A 13,648-nucleotide genomic window follows, 5' to 3' on the forward strand; every position below is an offset into this window, starting at 1 on the left:
ATGTGTTATATTTCTATATGTTTTCATGATTATGTTATACATGTATTACACTAATTTGTTGATCTTGCAGACAAGGTATCCTCCCCGAATTATGCTAAGGGTTTGAAGCCATCCTCACAGTCTCTTTCCATGTAAGGTTTGAAGCTATTTCGCCATGTTATTCCAGACTTACAATGTGAATTTTCTCGCCCACAACTTTCACTCTAATTCCATTGAATTTATTAATTCGTAGGTGTTCATTGAACTAGGTTTCCCATCAGTCGGCAATGGGCAAAAAAATTTTATGGTCGCGCTTAGTCATTTTTACCTCTTGTTCTAAGTTCAACTATGTCGATAGAATTTACCTTACAGTTCTCTAGAAGCTCAGTTAGCATATTTTGAACTACAAGTCCTCAACATTACTTTGTCGAATAGGTTCATTCTGAAACAGGTAATTTATATTATTATTTTTTGTTTGACTCCAACTCCATTTTTATTTCAAAATATTTTCATCACTGCTAGGAACTGGCTAATTTCTCCATCCCTTGGTTACAGGTGAGTTCTTTAGTTCTAGGTACTGGATTGGGAATCTCAAGCTTAGACCGACCATCGATTGCAATTTCTCACTAGGGTTTCTTCATTTTCAATTCCAGGTTTTTTTCTTGAACCTCATCCTCCAGTTAGGGTTACTTCAAAACCCTTGCTCTGCTTAGTCTAGTGTACATCGAAGGACTGGTTAAGTCTGGCTATGGAGATAGGGCTTACCAGACCCTGACCCAACGGGGTTAGATAAGAAGATCTTTTTTATTTTTTATTTTTTTGTAATATGGTCATATTGTCTTAATTATCAGGCATAGTCATGGGGTTGACTATAGTTTATTTTGAAACAAGTCTAAACAAAATGCAAACAGACATTTGTTTAAATTATGTGATGTTGTTATCAGTTCTCCTTCTACTTTTATATATGAAACTATAATTTAAAACTGGGCCTTTTACCTTGGATGGAATTCATGCATGTTGTTTATTATCATAATTTTATGTCTTGAATATAAGTAATTGTACAGTAAGGTTTTGGCCTAGAATCGATACTTGTGGGTTTACTATTTTGTCTTGGTATATGTTTTAGCAATGTTAGTTTCCAGTATTGTCTTTGTCTCCACATGTGTGGTGCATGAAAATGTATTTAATTTGTTTTTTGTATACAATCATTACCTGCAAGTACATGTATATTATTTTGTTTCATATATATTTAATCATTACTAGGTCTAGAGCTCTGTCTAGCCCCTTGTATCTATGAATGAAGATTGCACAACGCTTTTAATTACTACATGCATTTTTTTACTTTTCCCTTTCCTCGATGGCTAAAAGTTATTGATGCCCGACCGAGAACACGTCCTGGGTATTTTGGGACTAGTCCCTCGACCCTTAGGGTATTTAGTTAGGTTACTTAGAATCTGGATTGCCTAAGTGGAGCTTTGGATCGTCACCTCCAACTAACCAGTTTCCCCTTGAATCTTTGTTATGAATATTCTGTGAAGGTTAAGAAGTATATTGGTTTTCTGTTTTGTCTTTGTAATTTTTTTTTTTGAAATAATTACTTCATTACTCGACATTTTTATTGAACAGAACCACGTTACATACGTCACATAGTAATTGTTTCATGCACAGGATCATGATACACATGAATTATTCTTTCCACATGCCTTTATCAACATTGGCTATAATAAATAAAGACCAACTATTAATTGCTACACAACCTGTAATCCAAGAATAAAATTAAACTGAAAGTAACACTATTGCATAGAGTTCACTATTAATATATATATATATATATATATATATATATATATATATATATAGATATAATTTGTAAGAAACTTATTTGTGTCTATCTTGACATATATATATATATATATATATATATAGATATAATTCGTAAGAAACTTATTTGTGTCTATCTTGACTAGTTGTTTAGCGCCTAAGAAGTTGAAGCCACCCAACCACGAGTCTGGCAATGACGTCCAGACTCTCCCCCGAGCTTCCTTTATCCAAACAGTTATAGTATTCAACCACTGAGTTAATCCATTCTGAACCTCAAGACTTACTAGTCCAGCTTAGCATTACCCTTTCTCAAGGTTTCTTGTTCGAGGGTTCCACTGGCTTGGTGTCTAGCTCAAAAACACATCAAACCTGGCAGAACTATGCCCCCTTACAAAAACTTCTGTAGGAATTTTGTTCCTCAAGTTTTTCACTTCTCTGTTCTTTCAATCCTTTGGCTAACTTTCAGCCATCCCTTGGATTTCCCCCACCGAGATCGGGTTTTCCTTCTTTTCCCTTTCTCTAGGAAGAGAGCAAGTGATAACTTTTTCTAATTGTCTGGAGGTTTGGAGTTCGTTACCCTTGGTCTCTTTTAATATTTTTCAAACACACATTTTTTTATTTCTAATCAACAAAGATTATTAAAAAGTTCCACTAGGATCTTCCACCAAGCCACAAGTTCCAACGAACATATGCAAATCAAAATTACTAATATAATTAAAATAAAAGTAACCATAGTAACTTATGCATCTTGGGGTGTTACATATGAAGACTGACACTAGTTACATTCTTCAACACCATTGATAGAAGACTTCGACTTCTGCTACCTTTTTGGTTTATGGACTTCCTTAAACCACCACTAATAGAACACTTCGAATTTTGCTACCCCATTTAGTTTGCATTCTTCCTTAAACCACTAAATTTAATGTTCACATCTAACCATTGGTTTTTATTTACCTTAATATTTTAGCTCTCTTCTTGGACTCACATATGCCCTTCAAATTTAGGCAAGGCCAGGGTAGGGGTGAATGTTGGAAACATAATCCTTAAGGGATTATGTAAATTGTAATATTCACTTGTGTGGAAATAAAAAAGCCACAAGTGAACATGAAGAGTTATGAGAAGTCCAAGAGACCTCTTCGAATATGAAACCAAGTGTCATAATCTTTTGTGTTTATGTATCATATGAATAATATTTGAATCTCATGTTTTTCTAAACTTTCAAAACAGCTAGATACAAACTTGAAAATGGAACCATCCATGAAGGATCAAGTCAATGAGAAAAGACAAAAAGTATACCCCTTCTGAAATGTGGTGACAAAGGGAGGGAGATGTTTGCATGACAATTTTGATGTATTCATTGTTATTATAGTGAAGATATATTAAATTGATTTCAATTTTATCATTATTTTTAAAGTTTTATGTACATCGTCATGAAAATTTCTTAAAATGGAGGAAGAAAGAGTTTAAATTAATTTTTAAAAATTCATACAATCAATTCAACTTTGAAATTTCTTTGGGTCTAGCTCAAATGGTGGAAATGATAAATTTTGATGATCTCTATCCAAGTTCATATCTTATTTATAACATGACTAATCTTCATGATGATCCCATGAATTAAGAATTAAAATATTGAGAATTAAAAACATTAAAAGAAAAATAATTATTAGAATTGTAAATATTAGTTCTTGAGATAAAGGATAAATTGTTAGGATCTCTACCCAAATTCAAATATTATTTATGATATATGTTGTCTGGGTAAGTTAAGAAATTAAGATATTAAGAATTAAAAACATTAAAAGAAAGAGTTATTGGATTTGCAAATATCAATGGTTGAGATGCCTAATTAGATTTAATTGCAAATTTCACCAAGAATTATATAATTAAATATTGATAATAATTTATTGAAAAAACTAAAAAGTTAAAATATTCATTAAATTAAATATTTAATTTTTAACTTATAATTTATAAATGATTATATATATATATATATATATATATATATATATATATATATATATAAAAGAAAGAAAAATCAAACATGTAAAAAATAAAATTTTATTTTAATTCTTCATATTTTTAAAAACTTTTTTGGTATCTTTTTTTAAATTTATTTGTTCTTTCATTTTATATTTTCATACAATAAAGTTAGATCTTATTACAACAAAGTTCATTTATGTTATTAGGGAAACTAAATTTAGGTGAGAAGAATAACAATCATTCCTCACAATCACTTGATAAACTAACATATATTAGATAAATTTACATTCATATTAAAAAAATTTAAAAATTCAACCTAATTTAAACTTGTTATGATTTGAAATTTTTTTAGTTGTTTTTATTCAAAATTCAATTAAAGTATTGAAAAATTAGTTGAATTGTAAAATTAATGATTGAAATTGCAAAATCTAAAAATGATTGTTTTTAAAATATACAATATATTTATACTTTCAAAAATACAATTTTATTAAAATTATATAACAAAACTCCAATCATATTTCTTTGAAAAAAAATTTAAAATTTTTCATATTTAAAAATAAATAAAAATTGCTGAATATTAAATTTAAAAAAATTGATAAACAACTTTTTCATATTTACTCTTTACGCCTTTAAAAAAAATAAACTTCAAAACTCTATAAACAATTTTTCGTTTAATTATTTATACCTTTCAAATGAACTTTAAACTTCTTGTTTAAATAAATCATTATATTCTTACTAAAAATACCTTAAAAAAACTTATAATTCCATATAAATATTAAAATTCTATTAATAATTTTTTTTAAATATATTTTATATTCATATATTGAAAAGAAAAACTTTACCATTCGTGAAACTTCACAAATATTTATCCTTTTATATATATAATCATTTTAAATACATTATATATTTATATAAACGAAAGTAATTAAAAAAATTATAGAAATTGATAATATGATATAAATATAAAAGAATTTAAATAAGACTCCCAAACATTATCACCCAAAGAGAAAAAGCAAACCAAAACCACTAATACATTAAACACTCGAATATTATCGAACCATGATCAATGTGTGCACCATAAAATCAAATACCAAAAATAAAATATAGTCATTACGGTGTGAAATTTATACATTGGTTGAGCCTCAGGTTGAATAGTAGCTCCGCTAACTGAAATTTATTTTTTACTAACTTGTTAATTTATTTCCTACTGACTCGTGCCGACTATCCATTTATTACTGACTAATGAACAGTGATCGACCTTGTGGTGATTAATATCCTGACACCTCCCCTTAATCACGACCTACATGTTAACTTGTCTGCTAGTCTAAGTCTTACAACATAATTTGGATTTTCTACAACACACAACTTACTTCTACACATTTCAAATTTAGCCTTTCCCAGAGACTTGGTGAATATTTCAGCCACATTTTGATTTGTATTACAATATGATAAGTCAATTTCTTTTTATTGCAGTTTTTATCTTACAAAATGATGTTGTGTGTCAATGTGCTTTGTCCTTGCATGATATATAGGATTGTTTTCCAATTTGATAGTGCTTTGATTGTCACATATGATTACTGTAGGTGCTTGTTGCATTTCTGCAACATCTTCAAGTATCATTCTAAGCCATATTGCTTTGCAAGTAGCACTGCATAATGCTTTATACTCAGCTTCAGTGGATGACAAGGAAACAATTGGTTGTTTCTTACTACTCCATGATATTGGTCCCGAACTGATATTGAACACGTATCCAGTAGTAGATTTCCTAACATATGGATTTCTAGCCCATTCAAAATCAGAATAACCTGCCAACTCAACATCAAATTCATCAGTATACATAATACCAAAATTAAGTGTTCCTTTCAGATATTGAAGGACTTTCTTTGTTGCTTTCTAGTGGCTTTCACAAGGCTTAGCCATGAACTAACTAAGTATGCTGACAAAATATTCTATATCTGCCCTGGTAGTGGTGAGGTAGTTCAGACTTCCTACTAGTTGACAATACAAGGTTTTATTCACCTATTTGGTTCCATCATCACTGTACAATTTGACATTTTGTTCTAAAGGAGTAGATATTGCCTTGCATTCAATCATATTGAACCTTTTAAGGATTTCCCTTGTATATTTTCTTTGTGTAATTAGTGTCTTACCAAATTCCCTCCAAACTTCAAGAACTAAATAGTAATGCAATTCACCAAGATCCTTCATCTCAAATACATGTGACAATTGAATTTTAATTTCTTCAATTAACTTTGATGCATTTCTTGTTATGATAAGATCATCAACATATACATATATCAAAGAAACATTATCATATTAATCTTCCTTGATGTACAAGTTAGGATAATGTTTTCTTCTCATAAAAGAAAGAATCAATTTTCACATACCAAGATATTGGTGCTTGTTTCAAACCATATAAAGCTTTTTTTAACTTGCAAATCAGATGCTCTTGTCCCTGTTTTACAAACCCTTCACGCTGAACCAAATAAACTTCTTCTTTTAACTCACCATTCAAAATTGCAGATTTGACATCTAACTGATGCATTTTCCAATTATATTTTGTAGCTAATGAAATCACGATCCTAATTGTGTTCAACTTAGCTACAGGTGCAAAAGTATCTTCATAATCAATTCCCTCCTTTTTTGAATATCATTTTGCAACCAATCTAGCTTTATACTTATCAATACTTCCATCAACATTAAAATTGCATTTATACAACCATTTGCATCCTTTGGGAACTTTATTTTTAGGCAATTTTGTTAATTCCCATGTGTCATTCTTCATTATAGAGTTATATTCTTCATTTATTGCATCTCTCCATTCTTCATATTCTTTAACTTCTTCATATCTTGAAGGTTCTACAACATTCATAACAAGAGACATTAATGCATAATCTTTATACCTTATAGGTACCTGACTTTGACGTGATGACCTTCTTGGAGTTTTACTGCTTTCATCTTTCTTTCTGCTTTGTCAAGTCTCCTCTCCTCTTCCTGGAGTGTCATCACTGCTTGATTCTCCTTTCCCTTGAACCTCTACCTATTCATGTGCTTGTTCATGTCCGTGTTCAACACTTGTATCTATTTTGACATAATCATCAATGTCATGCCACACACCAGTATTATTCATTTTATCACCTTCATTTGCATTTTCATGAAACATCACATCCCTACTTGCAAGCAATCTATGGATATTGGGATCAAACAACTAGTATGCTTTTTTATCATCACAATAACCAATAAATATGCACTTAATTGACTTTGAATCAAGTTTTCTTCTTTTGTCTTTTGGAATATGAGCAAATGTCTTGCAGCCAAAACTTTCAAATGACTCACTTTTGGTTTATACCCATAAAATGCTTCAAAAGGTGTTTTAAGCTCTAAATTTTTGGTTGGACTCCTATTTTTCAAGCAAACAACAGTATTAATGGCTTCAACCCAAAAACTATTAGAAATATTTTTACCTTGAAGCATACTACGTGCACATTCAACTCGTGTTCTGTTTTTCCTCTCATCAATTCCACTTTGCTGAGTATGTGACACTGTAAATTGTTGTAGAATCCCATTTCTTTTAGAATATTTATTAAATTATCTTGATTTATATTCTCCCCCCTGATCAGATCTCATAATTTTGATGCACTTGCCAGTTTATTTTTCCACCATACTCTTAAACTCTTTAAAGTACTCAAAAAAATCACTCTTCTTTCTTATGAAATAGACCCATGTATACCTAGATCTATCATCAACCAAAATAAGAAAATACCATGCTCCACCAAGAGATCTAATTTGCATAGGTCCACATACATATGTATGAATTAATTCAAGTATTTCCCTCTACCTTTTCTCTTAATGTATAGGAAATTCCTCCCTATGATGATTTCCAAGTGCACGTGCTTCACATTCAACATGATCATTCTTCATAATAGGAAGACCTTCAACCATTGTACTATTTTGAAGTAACATTAAATCATGTTGATTTAGATGCCCATACCTTTGATGCCATAATTCTACTGTTGACATTGCTATAGATACCAACGCTTGATGACTTGTCCTCGTCACATCCAACTTATACCAGCCTCCAACTCTGGTACCCGTGGAAATAACCTTGTAGTGATCTTTCACAACACACTGTGATTTAACAAATTCCACCTTCAAATCTTGATCAACAATAGTAGAAACATAAATTAAATTCTTTTTTATACCAGGAACATACATCACATTATGGATTTGTCTCTCTTGTCCATTAGGAAAATTCACACCTATTACTCCAAAACCTTGAACTTTAAGTGATCTATTATCTCCTAGATAAACATATGTTTCATCAATGTTTTCATAATATTCATCAAACCAATCCTTATTACAAGCCATATGGAGTGATGCACTAGAATCAATGAACCCAACATTCACAACATCACTTTCCACAGACAATGCAGCATCAGAAACAAACATTTAAGATTTTTAAATCCATCACTAATTGAGGTGTCTTTTTCCAAAAAATTTCCATTATGCCTTTTGTTTCTTTGTTTGGACTTATTATATTTCCTTTTATAGCAATCTTTAGAATGATGCCAAGGTTTTCCACAATAATAACAATCATCATTTCTCTTATCATGAGTTGGAAATTTAGATTGTGTCATACCTTTCTGTTTTTCTTGAAACTTGCCTCCTTTGTTCTTTTCCCATGGCTTGCCTCTGTATGGTTGTTTACCCTTGGCTATCAATGCCAAATCTGAACTACTGGAGCCCAAATTAAAGCTCTTCATCCTCTCCTCTTCTTGTAGAAGAATTCTTGTCAATTCATCAAATGTAGGGGGCTTCTCTCTAGCTGAAAGACTTGAAACAAAAATTTGATAATCTTGCACTAAGTCATTTAATGTGATGGTGGCCAAATCAATACTAGACACCTATTCACCACTATCTCCTAACTTATCACTTAAATCTTTGACACGAGATATGAAATTGCTTATATTTTCATTTGAATCCATTTTTAGAGATAAAAGCTTAGTCTTCAAAAACAAGATCCGGTTTGTATTTGTTGTTTCATACAAACCCTTGAGCATATCCCATTTTTCCTTGGATGTTTTGTAATCTCTGATGTGAGGAATAATGTTGTCCTTTACAGAAATACGCAACAACACCTTTGCTTTCGTCTCCCGTTTCTCCCAATCTGGAACAAAAGCTGCAACAATGGGTTTGGGTTCATCCCCACTCACAATGGACCACAAATTATAACCCTCTAATATGGTCAGCAACTTGAATTTCCAATTCACATAATTTTCGTCATCAAGTTTACTGGATTCATTCAAATAAGTATCAACTAGAAGATTTGACATGATGACAAAATTATTTTCTCCGATCAACAAAATGCAATCAAATCCACTAGATCTAAAGCCAAATGCACCCAAATTCACCAAATCCAAAGTGATCTCAGGAAGCAAAATGCTTACATATAATCACCATAAAGTCTCATTTATGGAATTTTCTTCTCATGAATTTTATACCACAATCACCATAAATAAAACCTCCTTATAATATCCTTCACATTAAAAAGAAAACTACATTTTCTTTTTAATAATCCTCTCACAAAAAAAACAAATATTATAAAAACATTATCACTCCTCTTCCCACCATGCAATTTAACCTTCAAAAGTTATAAAAAACTTATATTCATTCACACAATTATAAAAGCCACTCCACTATAAAATTTTAACCTTCAGTTCTTATTCCTCTTAATTTAAACTTCTTTATAAGAAAAAAAAAAGATACTTCACAACACACCATGCTTTAATTTTAAAAGAGAATATAGAAGGGATGAAGGGGAAATACGGTGGCTAAGCAAACTGAAGATGACAACAGTCACGCAATTTTCACAGTGACTCCAATTGACAACAACATGTTTCCACATTTGACCAACTTACAACAACGTCAATGAGCAACAACTTTCACACATCAACATGATTTCACGCTTGACTAAATTGATTCTCTGTACACATTAATTAACTAATCCTCCCATGCAGCTCTCACACTTACAAAATTTGCAACAACACTTACAAAATTTTTGGTGGCTCGTTCAACTGATAGCAATGACAGTTTATACTAAAAAATATCTTCTGCAAAGGATCATGTCCTAGGTAGCTTCAATTAGAGGACAACATTGATAACACAAGCTTGAACGCAGCATACAACTAATAGGCACTATTATCACCCCATGAAACTCTCCTAGGTTGTATATTAGAGATGCTCGGGAACATTACAAACTCAACAAAAATGTTGGAAATATGGTGGATGAATGGAAGGCATGCTTCATATTCAAGCCAGATAACCACTTCTACTATGCTTAACCCCAGACATGGGTGAACACCCCCAGACTTCAAGGCTTTAGACCACCAATTACTCAGTTTAAGGAAAATGTGATGATGGAGAATACTGATCACACCAGCAGATGCACAGGACCCTGTGATGGCCAGCTACAACCAGTTAAAAGGTCTGTAAATCTGTTTCCTAATACACAGACAGGATGATAGCTCTCTGGCATTAAAATAACAGAAACCTGCATACAAATTCAATGATACATGCTAAATTCTAACACAGAGGTGGGATGACAGCCCCTTTAATGCTAAACATCAACAACACATGAATAAATGCATAGCAGGCACAGCCTGGAACAAAGAAGAAGAAGTGGAAAGTGAGCAATTAACATCAAAAGAAGCTTGCATTAGCTGAAAATGAAGACCAGACGTTGTAGGTATCACAGTAGTTACAGTCTCCAGAAGTTGAAACTTACAATATAATAACATTCATCAACCCCGATTACATCTATTTTTTGGGTATATATAGAGTTTGTTTACAAAAATGCTCTGTTGTTCTATGCGTGGAGGGGTCATAATGGACCACCAACCACTTTAACTATTTAGTATGGGTCTCTGCTGCAATCTGACTGCTTCAATGAATTAATTTGACATTCTCTGGTGCTCTGCAGTCCTTTTCTGAGCATATGGAATGTAATGTGTACAAGGCTCCATGACTGATTAATACTTGATCTGCTCGAGGCCGTCCTTTTCGTCCTTCGGAGGTACACTGTGTTAAATGTGGTAGCTAAGGATTTTATGTGCAGAGGACCGGTGGACAATCATCTTCATCCCTTGAAAGCATGGAGCATGCCAAAAACACGAAAATTGCATTGAAAGAGAACGAAGAGCTGAGAAAGAACGCTGGCCATTGGATGGCTCAGGCGGACAGCCGAGATCTGATGGCGGGAGGTGATGGGAAGGCACAGATGCGTGGGAAGAACGAGGACCGTCGGATCATGGGTGGGGATGATCGGACGGCTATCAGAAGCGGAAGCAGCGCGACAGTTAACGAGCGGGGGGTTGGCAGTTTCACGGGTGGCAGTATTCTCCACACCGCTTTCGGCATCGCGCGGTATCCGTATAACGGGCAGCGATCCAGTAATAAAGCGTCACGCGGCAGATAAAAACCGTCGCCCCCACAGGTTAACACATGCACAAGTCTCGGCGGGGGAAAGTGCGACTGTTGTCGGATCTTGTGATGGCTGCGATCGACGACAGAGAAGTGGATAAGGTTTAGCACGCAAGAAAAAGGGCAGCAAAGGGTTATGGAGGGGCGGGTCACGTGGGCGTGGGCTCATGAGTTTAGCACCCGGGGCTTAGGGAAAAGGGGCCTAAAAGGGTTTTGTCAAATTTAGGGGTTTTAAATGAAAATGAAAGAGTTTTATGGAGAAAACAGAGATAACAGGGATTACGCAGAGTTTTAGAAGGACAAAACAGAGGCAGTGGAATACAGAGATTAAGCGAGAGCGAAAGGGAATATAGGTTTACGAAGGATTCTGGAAGAAAATAAGAATAGCATGAGTGATGAAAATATAAGGGAAATGAAGGAGGAGGGAGGAAATTAACTGCTGTGGGCTCCCTTCTTAAAAAAACACCAAGGCCAAGCTGTCCATGATCCTCAAAATGTTCAAACATGTAGCAGAGCTAACATTGGCTCCTTCTGGGGATGAGATCCTCCCTGTGAGGTCTCAAGAACTGCAGACCAATGCCTTCATACAAAATCAGCTTAAAAAATTATGCCTAGTAACCATTGGGCATGGAGTCAAACTAAGCCTACACTAAAACCTGTAAAAGAACATGCTTATAATTCTTAAGGCTCGGAAGCCTTAAGCATCATAAGTTTTCAAAAATTGGCCATCTACTGGGCCATCAAAACTATTCCTCCTACTCCTAACCGGATCATCATATATCAACAGGACTGGATTTATTTGATCATCTACCTCAAACAGTTTAGGACATTTGAGCTTATCTGGTAGATATGGATCAAATTTCATCCCCTTTCTGTATACTCTCATCCTTGGATGTTCTTCATGGGAACCTTTGTACACCTGCTAAATAACCATGGTTGCTATGTACTTCTCTGCGTCATTTGTGGTCTACACAACTAATATGAATGGTGAACCAAAGTATTCTTGTGCGGGGGACACAGAGACATCAATTACTCCTTCATTTTTCTTAGAACAGTGCACATCCAAGGAGGAGCCCCAAAACTGTGCATCCTCTTCCTCTGTCATCTGATAAGCTGCCCTTTCAAGCTGTGTGGAGGCCACCTGAGCAGGTTTTAGAAAATCAAAACTGAGGTGATCAGTCTCAGCCTTGAGAATGGAGCTATTTCTTGCCTCAGTGTTCAAGGGGCAACTGTGAGGGATTGTCATTTGATCAGACAGAGAAACATAAGATGATGGGGAGCTTCCTTCTCCCTTACTGATCACTGGGCTGGGGACAAAAGCAGGCTGGTGCATTCGCAGATCTGCATAATCAATGGAAGCTGGGCTGGCTTCGGGCTCAGATTCTTCGAGGATGAAGGGATCTGCTGCTAGTTGCTCCCGCTGATAAGCTTGTTGTTCTGCAGCTACAACAAACTCATGAGTAGTGCCTATGGATAATGCTTTTTCATAAGCAGCCCTGGTTAGAAAAGGAGCACCTTCCAAACCATGGACCTCCTCCTCTTCTTCAAACAGCTCTTCTTCCATGACTATATTCTGTAAAAGGGGCCTTACCCCTTTATCCTCATTTGTAACTTTATTTCTTTGCAAAATCTGCAAATGTTCATGTGCTCCTCTATATGGATTTGGAGTTGAAAAAGAAAAGTCACAAGGAGCTCCTGCTTCTTCAGAATACTGCTCAGCTTTTAATTTGGAAACTTCAGAGGCTAATGCCTCTATCATCCTGGCCAATATGTCGATCTCAGGATCTGAGGATGATGAGGATTCACCTCCCTGTCTTCTCCTTTCATCATCACCTTCGAGTCTATCTCCAATAATGATGTTTGCTTCTACCTCAAAGGCTGCATTTTGCATATCAGCCAAAGAAGTACATCTTCTTTCTCTTAACAGCAGGTAGAACTAAGAATCGAAGGCATTGGCATAAGTAATCATAGCAGAAGTAGGGGTGGGTTTGACTTCAGCTGGCATTCTGCTGTACATATGATTGAATCTGATGTTGAAATCAGACAACAGCTCACCATCTTCTCTCTGCAAGTTCCCAAATTCAGTATGATAAAAGAGCAGATCATTATTATTCCCCCAGTGCTTTAAGAACACATCATCTAGGGCCTCAATATCTACAATAGACCTAGGGGGTAAATCTCTGAACCATTTTCTAGCCTCCCCATCTAGGCTTTGGAAAAAAACCCTCATCCAAACATCCTCTTCATTAATATCTAGGTTATCAGCATAGCTATAAAAGGCCTCTAAATTCTCTTCAGCTGTTACTCCTTCTGCACCAGTAAACTTAGGCATAAATTCTTGATAATCTCCTACAGGCATGGCATTCAAAGGGACAGGCAAGACCAGGGGTCC

This window comes from Pinus tabuliformis, chromosome Q, assembly GCF_031772625.1.
Source record: "Pinus tabuliformis cultivar Carrire ecotype Pingquan chromosome Q, CPIR1, whole genome shotgun sequence".
NCBI lineage: Eukaryota > Viridiplantae > Streptophyta > Pinopsida > Pinales > Pinaceae > Pinus > Pinus tabuliformis.